This window comes from Pipistrellus hanaki, assembly GCF_964339955.1.
Source record: "Pipistrellus hanaki genome assembly, chromosome: 2".
Taxonomy (NCBI): domain Eukaryota; kingdom Metazoa; phylum Chordata; class Mammalia; order Chiroptera; family Vespertilionidae; genus Pipistrellus; species Pipistrellus hanaki.
Window position 1 is genome coordinate 188,318,421 of NC_140504.1, and position 17,468 is coordinate 188,335,888.

The 17,468-nt window shown below is 42.9% G+C and overlaps 1 protein-coding gene across 2 annotated transcripts in view; it reads right to left on the reverse strand.

Annotated features, from left to right (window-relative positions):
- Positions 1-16,685, reverse strand: part of CDC42 (cell division cycle 42) — a 38,174-nt gene extending 21,489 nt beyond the window's left edge. Inside the window, exon 1 of one of the 2 annotated variants that reach the window (XM_084875158.1) lies at positions 16,548-16,684. The gene's annotated coding sequence lies outside the window, so the exon portion shown is untranslated. Of the gene's footprint in view, positions 1-16,547 lie in introns of both variants that reach the window. The other variant, XM_084875159.1, reaches the window with a different exon arrangement.
- Positions 16,686-17,468: the final 783 nt, after the last annotated feature.

Below are 17,468 nucleotides of genomic sequence, written 5' to 3' on the forward strand. Positions count from 1 at the left end.
TTTGCATCTTCTATCTTATTCTGATCTAATCACTGTCAATTGTCTGATACTGTATAAATTATCCAATACAGTTTGTTGCTTATTTCAAAGTCTATGACTTTATTCACATCATCTCTCCAAACCATTAATGTCTGGCCTTACAACTCATCCTATTTCTAATCTAACTTTCCATCCCAAAATCCCATCTTACCTGAGTTTCCTTTCCTAACTATTCCAGCTTTCAAAAGCTGCCCAAATTCTGCCCTGGCCAGTGTGTCTCAGTGGTTAGCCTGTCAGCCCATGCACCACAGGGTCTCAGATTCAATTCCCAGTCAAGGGCATGTAGGTGGTTTGCAGGTTTGATCCTGGGTCCAGGTTAGCTGGACACATGCAGCAGACAATCAATCCATCTGTCTCTTTTCCTCTCTCCCTCCCCCTCTTTCCCTCCCTCCCCTTCTTCCCTTACACTGTCTCTAGAAATCAATGGAAAAAATATACTCAGATGATGATTAACAAAAGAAAACTGCCCAAATAAATTCTTAACGCCCATGACAAGGCCCTTCGTAACTCTTTGATCTCGTATTTCATCCTCCTCTCCCCTTCGCTCTCCAAGCTCTGGCTACACAGATCTCCTTACATTCCTCAAACATACAGGGCTCTGTCTTGCCAAGAGCACTCTTTCCCCCATTCTTAAAGCTGTTGACTTCTCATCCTTCGGATTTCAACCCAAATCACTTCCTCAGAAAAGCACAGGACCCAGAATATCCAACCCCCTTCCCTCCTGACTTCTATCATATTACCGTTTATTTCCTCCACAATATGACCATTGTCTATAATTATCTCGTTTACTTGTTATATTGTAGCAAAGGAGACAGATAAAAAATACAACCTCTGGAAAAGCAGGGACCCTGCTGTATTCCAAGAAAATAGCTCAATACTGGACACTAATATGTACTCACTGAATAAATCACAGAAGTGACTACTTACGCTGTTTTTATTCACATGTGCATGTGCTTATTCTAATAGATTATAGGCCTCAGAGAGGAAAAACTAGGCTTATACTTCTTTATCTCCCTCCCAAAGCACCTCATACAGTACTGAGCATATATTAATAGCAAGAAAAAAAGTAAATTTTAAAATATACATGTTTATTGATTTCAGAGGAAGGGAAAGGGAAAGAGAGAAACATCAATGATGAGAGAGAATCACTGATTGGCTGCCTCCTGCACACCCCCATCCTGGGGATCCAGCCGGCAACCCCAGCATGCACCCTGATTGGGAATCGAACTGTGATCTCCTGGTTCATAAGTCAACCCTCAACCACTGGGCCATGCTGGCCAGGTGAAAAAAATAACATTTTTAATGTGTGTTTTTTTAAACCCTGTTGGCTAAAAATAAAAAGCATTGGATTTTTAAAGACAAGCACATGCGGGTTCCAATCTTACTCCAATGTGTGGATCCTGGCAAATTACTTCACTTCTATACCTTAATTTTCTCATCTACATAATACCATTTAACTAAGAAAACTGCTATAGCCCTAGAGCAGTGGTCAGCAAACTCATTAGTCAACAGAGTGGCAAACCGCTCACGAGCCGCAGTTTGCCAACCACTGCCCTAGAGAGTTTGGCTCAGTGGATAGAGCGTTGGCCCGCAGATTGAAAGGTCAAGAGTTTGATTACGATCAAGGAAACAGTGCCTGGATTGCAGGCTCAATCCTCAGGGCACCTGTGGGAGGCAACCAATCCATAAGTCTCTTTCAGATCGATGTTTTTCTCTTTCTGTATCTCTCCCACTCCCTTCTACTTTCTCTAAACATCAATGGAAAAATATCCCCTCAGGTGGAGATTAACAAAAAAAACTGTGATAAAGAAAAATGAGGTATGTATATAAAGTAACTAACATATCGCCTGGCACACAGTAAACACCTAATAGGGCATTTTATTCTAAATTAAAACTTGGGCCCTGGCTGGTTTGGCTCAGTGGATAGAGCATCCGCCTGCGGACTGAAGAGTCCCAGGTTCAATTCCGGTCAAGGGCATGTACCTTGGTTGCGGGCACAACCCCATTCGGGGGTGTGCAGGAGGCAGCTGATCAATGTTTCTAACTCTCTGACCCTCTCCCTTCTTCTCTGTAAAAAAAATTAATAAAATAGCCGAAACCGGTTTGGCTCAGTGGTAGAGCGTCGGTCTGCGGACTGAAAGGTCCCGGGTTCGATTCCGGTCAGGGGCATGTATGTTGGCTGCGGGCACATCCCCGGTAGGGGGTGTGCAAGAGGCAGCTGGTCGATGTTTCTCTCTCATCGACGTTTCTAGCTCTCTATCTCTCTCCCTTCCTCTCTGTAAAAAAATCAATAAAATATATTAAAAAAAAAAAAAATTAATAAAATATATATATTTTTTTTAAATAATAAAAAAATAAATTAAAACTTGCAAAAACCAATATGGCCTACTACTGTTAAATGAAAGCATCTGAACACTACAATTAAGAGAAAACTCAGCCGAAACCGGTTTGGCTTAGTGGATAGAGCCTCGGCCTGAGAATTGAAAGGTCCCAGGTTCGATTCCGGTCAAGGACATGTACCTTGATTGCGGGCACATCCCCAGTAGGGGGTGTGCAAGAGGCAGCTGATTGATGATTCTCTCTCATCAATGTTTCTAACTCTCTATCCCTCTCTCTTCCTCTCTGTAAAAAAATCAATAAAATATATATTTTTTTAAAAAGAGAAAACCCAAAAAAGTCTGTGCTTCTACTATATAGGCTTATTTGTTAACTTGATCAATCCTTTTTGAAATCCTGGCACTCTGATCTCAAAGAACAGTTTAAAAGAAACTTATTTGTAGCCAGAAGATTTGGAATGTTATAAAAAGGGTTGTAAACTGCCTCTATTTTAAGATAAGACAAAATAACAATACTTAAACAAAAAATACTTATCAGGTCTCCAATATGCCCAAGGAAGACAATATAGAGTAGCAGTCCAACAGCCCTCAGCTCATATACCCCTTGTTGTGTGACTTTGGGCACACTCCAAAACCTCTTCAACACTATTTCTCCATTTGTAAAACAGAAATAAATCTAACATCACAGGTTATAGGAATTATTGAGTTACTCCTATGTACAGTACTTAACACTCAATTAAATTGCAAGCTCTTTTTATCATTGTGAAGTCACCCAAAAAGGCAGTCAATTTAGAATCTGATTATCTAGGCAATCTTGTATAGGGGACTGTGTTTATACTCCATCGAAGCACTAAATGAAAGCCATTCATGTACCCAGGAAAACAATGTGGTTTTAGATTAGTACATAACACACAAGGCAAATGTTTACTTTCAAAAAAGTATCAGAAACAAGACCTCCATGTCTAGGTCAATACCTACCAAAACTTAGTAATATGTACATTCTTTACCCTAGAAATTCCATCTTTTTTATTTAAGATGTTTATTGTTGACACTACTGCAGATGTCCCTCATATTTCCCCCCTCTGTCCACCTCCACCCAGCCCCTGCTCCCACTCCCTTGGCCCTCCCCACACTATTGTCTGTGTCCTTGGACTATGCATACAAGTTCTTCAGCTAATCCCTTCACCTTCCTTTATCCAGTCTCCCCCTACCCACTCCCCTCTGAGATCTGTCACTCTATTCCACGTATTCATGCCTCTGGTTCTATTTTGTTCATCAGTTTATTCTGTTCATTAGAATCCACATTTCAGAAGTCCTCGGGTTACATCAGAGATCCAGAGATCCGTTCCTACAGTGGGACATAACATGATTTTCACCGGAAGTCAGAACCCACCTACATAAGCACCTACGTCACTCACATGGAGCACATACACAGCAGTAATGAAGTGAAACAGTAAAAAAAAAAAAATTTAAAGGTAACAATTCCTGACCTTTATTTGTGGTAAATAAATAAAAACATAAAGCACATATGTGCATACGTCGAAATAACGGAACTTTATTTTTTTATATATACTGTAAATGGGAGATGGCGATGTAACCACGAAACCACCTAAGTCCGACGTAACGGGAGGATGGCCTGTATTAGTGAGATCACATCGTACTTATCTTTCTCTGAATGGCTTATTTCACTTAGCATAATAATCTCCAGGTCCAGCCATGCTGTTGCAAAGGATAAGAGTTCCTTCTTTTTTACAGCCTCATAATATTCCATCGTGTATGTGTACCACAGCTTCTCCACTCATCTACCAATGATGGCACTTGTGCTGTTTCTAGATCTTAGCTAATAAATAACACTGTTATGAACACAGGAGTGCATATATTCTTTCTGATTGTTTTGGGATTCTTAGGATATATGCTCAGAAGTGGTCTCAATGGGTCAAAAAGCAGTCCCATTTTTTTTTTTTTTTTTTTTTTTTTTTTTTTAGGAAACTCCATTCTTGTTTCCACAGTGACTGTACAGTCTGCATTCCCACCAACAGTGCACTAGAGTTCCCTATCTCTACTTTAGGGGTGTCGAACTCAATCAGAGAAGGGGCCAAAATCTAAAATCCAGCCTAAATCGCGGGCCGAATGGTTTACTGAACAGTCATAAACTGACTATGTCATAAACTGACAGCGGAGTGCAGTGATGACAGCGCGGTGCGGGCCACATTGCAAGGCCTGGCGGGCTGGATTTGGCCCGCGGGCCTTGTGTTTGACACATGTGCTCTACATCCTCGTGCACACTTGTTGATTGTTGTGGAAATTCCATTTCTAAAACTTTCTCCGTGCATGCAAAGAGGTAGACACAAGGTTATTTATCAGTCTTGCTTGTAGGAACAAGACAGGAGATTACCTACATGTGCACCAACAGGTGACTGGTAAACTAGGTTATAATTTAAAGTAATATCCTATATAATAAAAGACTAATATGCAAATCGACAGAACAGCAGAATAACCAGTCGCTATGACACGCATTGACCACCAGGGGGCAAACGCTCAACACAGGAACTGCCCCCTGGTAGTCAGTAGGCAGAAGCTGGGCTCATGGCCAGCGAGTGCAGCGGTGGTGGCAGGAGCTTCTTCTACCTCTGCAGCAGCACTAAGGATGTCCATCAGTCGGACATCCCCAAGGTCTCCCAGACTGCGAGAGGGTGCAGGCTGGGCTGAGGGACACCCCCACCCCCATGCAAATGCACAAATTTCATGCACAAGGCCTGTAGTTATACTATAAACTATTATAAAGAACGTGCTATTGTGCCTATTATAGACTGAATTGTGATCCCAAATAAAGTGACATGTTGAAGCCCTAACCCTAAGTACCTCAGAATATGACTGACTGTATTTGGAGATAAGGTCTTTAAGGTAATGTAAAGTCATATCGATGGCCCTAATACAATGTGACTGGAGTCCTTATAAGGATATTAGGACACCAAAGTGTAGAGGGCCCCTTGGGAATGCACATGGATGACCTTTAAATGTCAGCTGAGTCCGAGGTGACTGGCATGGCTGTCATCACTCCTGCCCCCCAAACAGCCTCCCATTATCAGTACAGATTTATCGGTTATCAGTACAGATTTCTTATTTTTATCCATGTGCTTGGAATGAGGAACTTGACTTACCCAGGTCTTGATATGCTAAATCCCAGGAATGAGGGAATGAATAGGATCTGGGCACACCCAAAACTTCTTTTACCTTAAACCCCCCTCTGGAAATCAATAAATGCGCTGTGTTGTCTGTGGTGGGTGTTGACTGTCCCTCCATCAGAGTGACAGCCTCCACCCAGCACCCAGCTTTTGGATCTATTTCTGCCTCTTGTCTCTTTCTTTTATTTCTCAATTTCCAGCTCCTCCACTCAGGAACCTGTCCTTCTCCCACCGCACCAAAGTAGAAAAACAAACACAAAAAACCAGATGAGCTGCGATAGCTGGTTTGGCTCAGTGAACAGAACGTCAACCTGTGGCTAAAAGGTCCCAGATTCGATTCTGGTCAAGGGCACATACCTGTTACAGGTTCCTCCCCTGCCCAGGCCCTGGTCAGGCACGTGCAGGAGGCAACCAATCGGTATGTTTCTCTCACATCAATATTTTTCTGTCTTTCCCTCTCTCTTCCACTCTTTCTAAAAATCAATAGAAAAATATCCTCAGGTGAGAATTTAAAAAAAAAAAAACCAGTTGAGTCCAAGTCATTAAAGACTGAAAACTAGGCAGAGTTTTCATTTAACCTGGGTGGTGAACAGGAGGCTACCATTTCTTTCTTAACCATGAACAAGTTTTGTGTGTGTGTGTGTGTGTGTATGTTTTTAAGAGTATCAATCTTATACCTGTATTCCAAGGTGGACAACCAGATAAAAGTAAAGGAACTCAGCTATGAAACTACTTAAACAAAAGACCTGCACTAGGGTAGGAGCATGGAAAGAAAAAATAAATAGTTGACCTGTTTGAGGGTGGAGAGTGGATTTGTGTAAGGAGGTGGGAAATTATAAGGAAGTTTCTTAGTCTAGGAAATAAGAGAATAAGTTTGTACCACCGATAAATGGAGAAGTTAGAAGAAATTTATTATGTTCTTAAGGCATTCTTGTAAGAAAACAGCCTTTTCAGATTCAGTAGACAAATTCTGTCCTCAGTCTATCAAGGTTGAAATCATGTGCCAGCCAGTATAAGAAATCCTACATACAAGCATACATTTGCAGCAAAAAAATATAATATGTGTTGACAACAAATCTGTGTGGGGTTTTTTAAAACATATTTTTATTGATTTCAGAGAGAGAGGGAGAGAGATAGAAACATAAATGATACAAGACAATCATTGATTGGCTGCCTCCTGCATGCCCCACTTTGGGGATCAAGCCTGCAACCTGGGGATGTGCCCTTGTCTGAAATGGAACCCAGGACCCTTCAGTCCACAGGCCAACGTTCTATCCACTGAGCCAAACCAACTAGGGCAGGGGTCGGCAAACTCATTAGTCAACAGAGTGGCAAACTGTGGCTCGAAAGCCGCAGTTTGCCGACCACGGATCTAGGGTAACTAATCTGCTTTATAAAGCACACTTTAAAACCAAGGACAACACCATCAAAGCCAGAGTGGCTCAGTGGTTGAGCACTGACTTATGAACCAGGAGGTCATGGTTTGATTCCTAGTGGGGCATATGCCCAGGTGGCAAGCTTGATACCCAGTGTGGGGTGTGCAGGAGGCACCAAAGAATGATTCTATTCTGTCTCATCATTAATGTTTCTCTCTCTCCCTTCCCCTTTCTCTCTTAAATCAATAAAAATATATTTTTTTAAAAATAGATAGTATGGATTAGAGATGCAGCAAGTCAAAAACATGTTCTTTGGACTCAGAATACACCCTTCAATGTGTCCTTTCGGCTCCTAAACCCTCCCATATTACTTTTTGAATAAAGAACAAATAAATTTTTTTCTATATCCTCCTGAAGGAGAAAAATCCTATTTCTAAGACATAAGTCAAATCTGCAGTCTGAACTAGCTAACGTGGTTTAACACCAAGTGTTTGAAGCCCCCCAGGGAATAAACACACTGTATCATCATGAGCAACTCTATTCTGGAAATGCACCAACTTTTAAACCAAGAAAAAATAAAATAAATAACACTCTCCTAAAAAAAAAAAAAAAAAGCAGTCTCCTCCTAAAGTACGTGTATCACATTGTATTTACAACTATATCAGAGTAAAATAGTTAAGGTAAGCAATCTTATCCTTAGAAATTTTATAATTAAAATATGCCTCCAATTTTAAAACAACTCACTCAGATTGAATCCATTAAAACAGTGTATAACAAATTTAAGCCTCACGTAATTGCCAAAGAATTATCTCCACAACCTAAGTCTTCACGAAAATCTTTGCCATTGATTAGCTCTATTTTTATTTTATTAATTGATTTTTAAAGACTGGGAAAGGGGGAGAGGGAGAGAGACATCTATCAGCTGTCTCCTACATGCCCCTCTACTGAGGCCCAAGCCCTGACCAGGAGTCAAACAGGCAACCTTTTGGTGCACGGGACAACTGAGCCAGGAAGACAAGGGTGATTAGCTCTATTTTAAAAGCTGCCTGTCTTAGATTTTTTTTCTTAGATTTTTTGGCAGTTTGGTTTTTTTAATGTTTGCAGAGAATCATCTTACCATCACATTTTAAGTGCCAGAGAGGCAAATTTACTAGTATAATTTATAGGAGAAGAAATTATAGCAATTTATACAAATGAAAGAAACAGAAATAAGAAATTTGGTGTCAGCAGAAAACAAACTTGGATCTTCAATACATGTCACATGCGGGACATGAATTAATCTTGATCCTGAAGAAAGCTTAATTACCAAATAGCAATTTAAAAAACAAACTGAGACTGCCCAACTGGTGTGGCTCAGTAACTGAACATCAACCCATGAACCAAGAAGTCGCTGGTTCAATTCCCGGTCAAGACACATGCCCAGGTTTCCGGCTAGATCCCCAGTAGGGGGGGCATGTAGGAGGCAGCCGATGAATGTTTCTCTCTCCCCAACCTTCCTCTCTCTCTTAAAAAAAAAATCTATAAGAACATTATTTAAAATTTTACATTCTAATTGATAATGTGAATTGTGCCCCTCCAGTTAGTTTCTTCTGCACTCTCCATTATTTACTGACAGTTACCTTTCAAATTTTGCACACAATGAGATTAAATTTGGCCTCTATTGTGCCAATTCCCTTTTCCTCCTGTGTTTTAAGTGCAAACTAACATAAGTGAACATAATGCACAGATATATGCATTTGCTTAATTCAATTTGTTGCACTCTTATCAGGTTAAAATTGTAATTGCACCATCTATATATATAAAACGCTAATATGCTAATTGTCCAGCCATCCTGGTCACTATGACGCACACTGACCACCAGGGGGCAGACACTCAATGCAGGAGCTGCCATGACGCACACTGTCCATTTACAGAGAAATGCCACTGCAGACCTGGTGCCCACAAAGTAACACTCGGCTTCCCCCAAGGGGAACACATTGGCCTGCCACCACCCCAGAGCCACAGCCCATCAAATTACAGCCAACACTGCCGAGACTCCATGGTGCAAAATGCAGCCCCCAGCCCAGCCCAGACCAAAACAGTGCCTGTGGGTGCTGGGTAATGACGTCACGTAGCAACACCTGGCTTCCTCTCCCTAGCAATTAGCCTCCTTGCAGTTTGTTCAGCCCAGGAACAGGACTTGCTTTATAGCCAGGGGGAAACATTTTACACTTTAATCAAATGTCTGTAAAGCATTTCCCCGTGCCTCAATTCATTTGATCCTCACATAAGTCCTGAAGTAGATAGATAGAAGAATCGATGGAATCCTATTTTTCTTTTCATTAGCCGGAAAACGGAGATTTAGAAAGTTTAGAAACTTGACCTGACTGAAATGAAGAAATGGTAGACCTTGAAAACAACTTCAGGTTTTCTCACTGCGTAGAATATAGTCAAACACTGCTGCAGTTAAATAGTTTACCCTTTGTTCTCCTTGCATGATCTACAATAATAATCTGCTTCGTGTTGATATTTACTGCTGTGTTGCTAACAATTACCTGAAAGAGAAGTTGGGGTGCTTCACTGGACTGGAAAAAGTGTAGCTAAATCAGAAAACAGGTCTGAGCAAGCAAGTTTATTCTATATATATACTGTAAAAGGCTGTTGACTCAGGCATGCACGATACATATAAAGCTCTTACTGGTGCCAATCGCACACGTGTGTTTCAGTCTGTCATTGTCAATCGTGAATTTGGTAGACACTTCTATTATAAAGGGCGAATAGCGATATTAAAATATTTCTTCTAGCCGAAACCGGTTTGGCTCAGTGGATAGAGCATCAGCTTGTAGACTGAAGGATCCTGGGTTCGATTATGGTCAAGGGCATGTGCCTTGGTTGCGGACACATCCCTGGTGGGGGCTGTGCAGGAGGTGGCTGATCGGTGTTTCTCTCTCATCGATGTTTCTAACTCTCTCTCTCCCTTCCTCTGTAAAAAATCAATATATATACATATACATATATACATATACATATATATATATATACACACACATATATATATATTTTTTTTTCCCCTAATTCATTTCCTTTCCATGTGAATGAATTCATGCACCATGCCATTAGTTTTGTAGATAAGGAAGCTAAGTATATTGGTGCACTTTTAAGTTTTCAAAACAGTGTTGAAAAATTAGAGTTTTTATTTTCTTAAACTGAGTTTAAAAAGGCTAAACCATTCGTTCAAAAGAAGTATCTAAATGTGTACCTAATTTTGTATATATGCTTACTTTTTTTAGCCAATAAAAAAAAGTTTCTATCAAAAAAAGTTTACATTTTAAAATCTAGTAATTTATTGCTTTGGCCAATTTGGCTCAGTGGGTAGAGCAACGGCCTGCGGACCAATGGGTTTCAGGTTCGTTTGCAGTCAAGGGCACATGCCCAGGTTGCAGGTTTAATCCCCAGTAGCAGGCATGCAGGAAGCGGCTGATCGATGATTCCTTCTCATATTGATGTTTCTATCTCTATCCCTCTCTCTCCCTTCCTCTCTGAAATCAATAAAGATATATTTTAAAAATAAATAAAATCTAGTAATTTATTTTAAGATCTTAATGTTAATATCAAACTCCACAATAAAAATATGGTTTTCTGCCGGGACCGGTTTGGCTCAGTGGTAGAGCGTCGGCCTGCAGACTGAAAGGTCCCGGGTTCGATTCCGGTCAAGGGCATGTACCGTGGTTGCGGGCACATCCCCAGTAGGGGGTGTGCAAGAGGCAGCTAATCGATGATTCTCTCTCATTGATGTTTCTAACTCTCTATCCCTCTCTCCTCCTCTCTGTGAAAAATCAATAAAATTTAAAAAAAAAAAAAAAAAAAGATGGTTTTCTAGGAAAGTAGTGTGATATATAGTTAAACTCTATTTCAGAAGATTCCAAAACTGACCTCCTCTCAAATAGTGCTCAGCTGGTAAAACAAAGGTGTGTTATAATGAAAAATCCTGAAACCACAGATGCTTTGTTAAGAAACCTTATTCTTTACTTCCGACTCCTCTTCATCTACTTTTTTTTTAATTAAATTATCTTTGTACATATACCATTGCCCACCCCCTCTCATTCATGCCCTCCCTCTCCAGAATTTTGTGTCCATTGGTTGTACTTATATGCATGTATATAAGTCCTTCCTCTTCATCTACTTTTAAACAGATTTAAAAGTAAACCAAAAAAAGTTACAAATATTCTTAAACTGCCAACCAACAAAGCAAATGGTATCTGAGATCTTGCTTACGCTTTCTTCTACAAAACGTATCCTCTCCTTACACTCCTTAACACAGTATTCTTTTATTCCTTCATCTCTCCCTTGTTTCATTGGCTCATTTGATCTGTCCTCAATCTCTTGTTTCCACAAGGAGTAGCAAACAGTGAAAATCTGTTTAGCTGAAAAGGATGGCGTGGTTTAACTTCCAACACTAGATGGTTTCATATTGCCACTTGGGACACAGAGAACGGACACAGGTGTGACTGAGACATTGCTCCTCCAGCTCTCCTGGGGTCTTCAACTCCAGGCAGCCAAGAGCAGCTCAGCATTTACCAGTGTGACATTTCCTATGTCTGCATGGATTTCAACAGAGTTAGGAAGCACTACTCTAGAGTGTACAGTGCACAGGGATAGCACTGGTGAATTTCTCCTGCACCAAATACTTTAAGAAAAAGGGGAAAGTTATTAGAAAAAAATTCAATTTAGTCCTTAAAAAATAACAATAATTTTTTAATATGGCAGCTAAAACTGACTAGATTTTTGTTATTAACATCTTCCCTTTAGACTGGAAATATGGTTTGTTTTAAAGAAAGGATGCCCAGCCAGAATGGCTCAGTGGGTGAGCATTGACCTATGAACCAGGAGGTGGTGGTTCAATTCTCAGTCAGGACACATGCCCAAGTTGCAGGCTCAATCCCCAGTAGGGGGCATGCAGGAGGCAGCTGATCAGTGATTCCTTCTCATCATTGATGTTTCTCTCTCTCTCTCCCTTTCTCTTTGAAATCAATAAAAATATATATATTTAAAATATGTTTTTAAAAAGCAGCCCTGACCAGTTTGGCTCAGTGGATAGAGCTTCGGCCTGTGGACTGAAGGGTCCCAGGTTTGATTCCGGTCAAGGACATGTACCTTGGTTTCGGGCACATCCCCAGTGGGGGGGGGGGGGGTATGCAAGAGACGGCTCATTGATGTTTCTAACTCTCTCTCTCACTTCCTCTCTGTAAAAAAAAATCAATAAAATATGTTTTAAAAAAAGATATGGATGTTTGGGGCAAACGCAGATAGCAGCTTAAAAGTGGCAGCCAAAGAGAAGTTGTAATAACAGCAAGAGCACTTACTATGTGCCAGTGAACTGTCTTAAGTACTTGCCACAGATTAACTGATTTGATTCTCCTAACACTATGAGACAGGGACCATAACTAGTCTTATTATACAGAAGGTAAACCTGAGTCACAAAGACATTACTTAGGTTGCACATAACTAATAAATAGCAGAGCCAGGATTTTAACCCTGGCAGTCGGTTTCAGACTCTACACTTTTAATCACCGTACTAACAGCGTTTTTCTGAAGAACACACAGCAGCAGAATTAAAATGGCAAATCCTAACGGCTTACTTTCGGAGAAAACGATGGAAGTGTTAAAGTGTAGCGTTAAAGCAGAGGGAGCAACAAGGATCTCTTCAGGTGACAGACAGCCAATGCTTGGTGAATGGCTTAACCATGTATAGGTTTTTGCTATATTAGAAACTGTTCTGAACTTCAGCATAGCTAAATATTTGAGAAAAAAATCTTTCCTAAACAGTTTTTTTAATGAGATATCATTTGGTGGCAAAACACCTGGTTTTACTTCATGAAATAAGTAGTTTGAGACCAATGTCCCAGGGGCAACTAGGGAAGAAGAGTTTTGACATCCAGGGCTTTTAACAGCAGGAGACAAAGCTGAAATGGCAAGTAAGGAAAACTGCTTTACCAAAAATATTTTGGACTGAAGAGATAAGTAACTAAAAGTAGAAACTAGTAAGGGACAAAGCATAACATGACCAGGAACTTGATACTGTTGAGTAGAGGAGAAGTGGCAAAAATAAGCTGCTAATGGCTAAGAAATAGAGGATACTTCAAATCAACTTTAAAAGAGAGAGAGCGCGCCTTGACCAGTTTGGCTCAGTGGATAGAGTGTCGGCCTGCAGACTCAAGAGTCCCAGGTTCGATTCCGGTCAAGGGCATGTGCCTTGGTTGCGGGCATATCTCCAGTGCAGGGTGTGCAGGAGGCAGCTGATCGATGTCTCTCTCTCATTGATGTTTCTAATTCTCTCTCCCTCTCCCTTCCTCTCTGTAAAAAATCAATAAGTATATTTCTAAAGAGAGAGAGAGAGAGAGAGAGAGAGAGAGAGAGAGAGAGAGAGAGAGAAAGGAATAAAACAGATGAAAGGCCCCAGGTTCGATTCTGGTCAAGGGCACATGCCACATGCTGGGGTTGCAGGCTCCATCCCCAGTAAGGGTCCTGGAGGAGGCAGCCAATCCATGATTCTCATAATTGGTGTTTCTCTCTCTCTTTCCCTCTCCCTTCCTCTCTGAAATCATTAAAAATGTATTTTTTTTAAGTGCACAGAAAGAAAAGGTTCACCCTCAAACATCATCAAATTCATTCATATGACAAACATTTCTAGGGATACAGGGGTGACCAGGGAAGTCAAACCCCTGCCCTCATAGAACCTATGTTCTAATGGGGGAAACCAATAGATTTGGAAGAGAATCCTGAATATTGAAGGCCAAGAATAAAGCTCTTTGATATAGTGGGCTATATAGATCCATTTATGGGAAATAAGTTCACAGAATATTAGCACTCCTTCTCCTGATGCAGAGGCCCTATAGCCTGAAACGCTCATTGTTTCTTATCCTCTTGAAAAAGACCCTAAGGCAATAAATGCATGAAAAATGTATCTACAAATTAAAAGTACAATCTGAACTTTACTTCCAACAGTACCTATAAATACTACTCCCGGATAGGCACAGTAAATTGTACCTCAAAGTTTTCCAAATGTGACAGCTCCTGGATTAATACATTTTATTAGAGTAACCATTTTAAAAAGAACTAGAAATGCTTTTCTAAATGCTTTTCCATAAAATTTTAAGTGGAAAAATTACCCAAATAAAAAACAAATCTTAAGTTACAAGACAGTCAAGATTTGGTCTCAGTGAGCTTTAAAAATCTGATTTTTTTTTTAAGAGAGTAGAAGGGCAGGAAGGGGAAGTGGAGGGAGGGAAGAGCAAGGGGAAGAGAGAGAGAGAATTATCAATGTGAGGTACATCCATTGCTTGCCACCCACATACACCCCGGGGACCAAAAATCAAACGAACAACCCAGGGATGTGCCCTTGGCCAGAAAACAAACCCCCAACTCTGGTTTGCCAACGCTCTAGCCACTGAACACACTGGCCAGGGCTCTTACTGATATTTGATTTAAGCCCCCAGAAACCCTAACTATAACAACTCTCTTAGATTCCAAAAAAATAATCTGAACTGAGTACAACTGTTCATTACTATGTGAAAACATTTTAAGAGGATGTGATACTTCTTAGGTCCTGAAGTAATTGCTAGAAAATAAGCTCATTTTTAATACTCGGTTAATTACCAATCTCACTGCTTCAGTATAAACACTATAAACTCAAACTACTCTGCTATATATATATATATTTTAAGAGGAAAGATACAAGTTGATATACGTACATTTAAACGTCTTAAATATGGAAGATTCAAGAAACAAGACAGCAGGTAAGTGTTCCATTTTTACATTCTTAAAACATGATAAATTATGGCAAACATATTTCAGGAGACCCAAGCTCCACACCTATCCAATCCACAACATCTATACACTACAGAAAGCCGATTTAAACCTACACTTCTTTTATGTGTTTCCTAACAAGCAATTTATTCTCTCTATACAAATGAGAAGCAATAGGAAAGTGCTTGTCCCAACAAGAACTACCTTTACAATGCATTACACAATTGGGTCTCATTTGCTTTACAACGCTAACATTTTTTTCTGTGCTACTGTATGTACCCTGTAGTCCAAAAAGGATGTACCTAACATTCTGGGGAACAAATATTGTGATCCAAAAGGTCTGAAAATGTTACTCAAGTTTTCTTAGTTCAAGATCCAAAACTCCTTTTTAATTACAAAACTAAAAGTGTAGCAAGCAAAGATCAGGGGTGGCACGAACTGATTCTCTTTTCCCTGTCACAAAAAGCACAGGTTAGTCCACTTAGGGTAAGCACTCTGCATCAGGAAGTCATACAGGAGATGTTAAACAGCCTAGGAAGGTCATCTGGACCAAAGATGCTTCTACAAATAAAGTCACTTCATTGAGTACAAAGGGATCTTTAAAGGTATGGCCTTCATAAGAGGCTGTGCATGGTGTTGTCTTTCGCTTTATTCCCTGGCACAAAGCTAATCCTGGGGTTTTAAACCTTCCTGGCTTTTGGGTGCACTTGGGACGACCGGGGTTTGAAAAGATCTCTGAATGCGATGCACTGAGAAGCAGGCAAGGAAGGATATCCAGCGCAGGCTGCAAAGTGCTGTCTTACATGGATGAATCCCCCCGACTTGCAGGAGTTAAAACTCGCACCCCTTCTACTGCGATGACGTAATCTTCCACACTGCATGTCTCTTGGACTTAAAGGGGAGGGAAAAAAGGCAAACGAACAAAGAAAATTTCCCCCAAGGAAGAGGAATTAAGAAAGTGGCAGAAGGACAGTTTCGAGAGATGGTTAGGTAACTCCCAGAAAGGGAAGCTCAGCTGAACAGGCAGAGAGACAGGGCTGGAGAGGCAAGCGGAAATGGCATTAGGCACTCAACCTGAAGCAGAGAGAGAGAGAGTCGCCTAGAGAAACGGGGCTCAGACCCACCCCGCCCGGACCGAGCGTCGGAGCCGAGGCTGCGGAGAGGAAGCCGGTCGCAGGCAAAGCCCGGGGGGACCAGCCAGCCACCCTCCGGGGACCGCACTTCCCGGCCGCCGGCACCGCGCCCCTCCCCCGCCCGCCGCAAGATGTCCGCGGCGGCGCCGGCGGAGCAGGAAGTAGGAGCTCGGGCGCTGGGGCCAGCCCGGCCGCCGGGGCCGCAGGCACTGTGCTCAGCCCGGCGCCCGGGAGCGGCTCCGAGGCCCAGGCCCACGACGGCGCCCCGGCCCGCCGCCCGCCGCCCGCCCTCGGGGCCGGCCGGGGGGAGGGGAGCCCGGGCGGCCGGGATGGGTGTGACCCCTTCCTTCCGCCGCCGCTGCCCGGTGACAACCCGGCACCGCCCGCGCCCTCAGGCCGGCACCCCGCATCCCGGCCGCACGCCCCTGGGCCAAACGGGCGCCCCCCGGCCCCCGCACCTTCCCCGCCGGGACCCTCTCCCCTCCGTCCCCCGAGAGAACCCAGACCCGCGCTCTCCCTCACGGCGCCGCGCGACCCGGGCAACCCCACCCCCACCCCGCGCCCCGCGCCTCCAGGCTCCCCCGGAACCCTAAAGCGGGGTGTCCCCGCGGACAGGGAGGTGCCGGGGCGGCACAGGAGGGACGGGACAGTGGGGAAGCCGCTCCCGCGGGGAGCCCTGGGCCCCGCACTCACCTCAGCCTCTCCGCCGGGGCGTTGGCAGCACTGCGCGGGGTCTCCTCGGCGGCCGGACAGGGGCACGCGCTTGACGTCAGCACGCAGGCGACGCCCGGTTGGGTACCCGCGGAAGTGGGCGGGGCCGGGAGGCAAACCGAGGCCGAGCGAGGACGTGAATCCACTCCTCCGCCTTGGCTCGGGCTGCCTGTCGCGCACGCGCCAGCCGACGCGGCTCTCTCGGTTGCGGCTGAGCGCACATCCTCCTGAGACGGTCTTATTTATGATATGGAAACGGCCGTTTGCAAAGTGCGTTCACTAACATTTCTTCCGATCCTTGCATTCTGGTGAAGAACAGTATCATCGCCCCTAGTTTGCAGAGAAGACGGAAACTACTCAGAGGAAAGTGACTTGCGGAAGACCACACTGCAGGCGATATGGCCCTGTATTCGGTGGGTCCGCCGAGAGCTGAGCCGCTCTTCTCATCTCTGCCTACACCCCAGCCTCCCTCCCTCCAGCCACAGCGTCTTCTTTTGGTTTAGACACTTCCTCCCCGTTGCAAGGCCTTGCATTCACTGTTTCCTAGCCTGCTCCTCCTCCCAAGCCCTGTGGCTGGCTCTCAGCCCTCCCAGATCACCCTAGCCTCACAGCACCTGTTTATCTGTCCTCCCTGCTAGTGTGGAAACTCCAGGGGAACAGGAACCTTCTCTGTCTTTTCTCAAACGTATCCCAGTGTTAGAGGAAAACAGCTTACTTTAATAATAGTTCATTTATTGTTGACTACAGCTATTTGGCCAAGAAAGACACCTATTTTAAATATATATAATTTAATAGTCATATTTCCTTTTGGACTTTTTTTAAGCTTTTTAATTCTTTATTGTCCAAAGTATTACATAAGTCTCCTTTTTCCCCCTCTCCCTGGTCGCCCCTACCCCCCAGTAC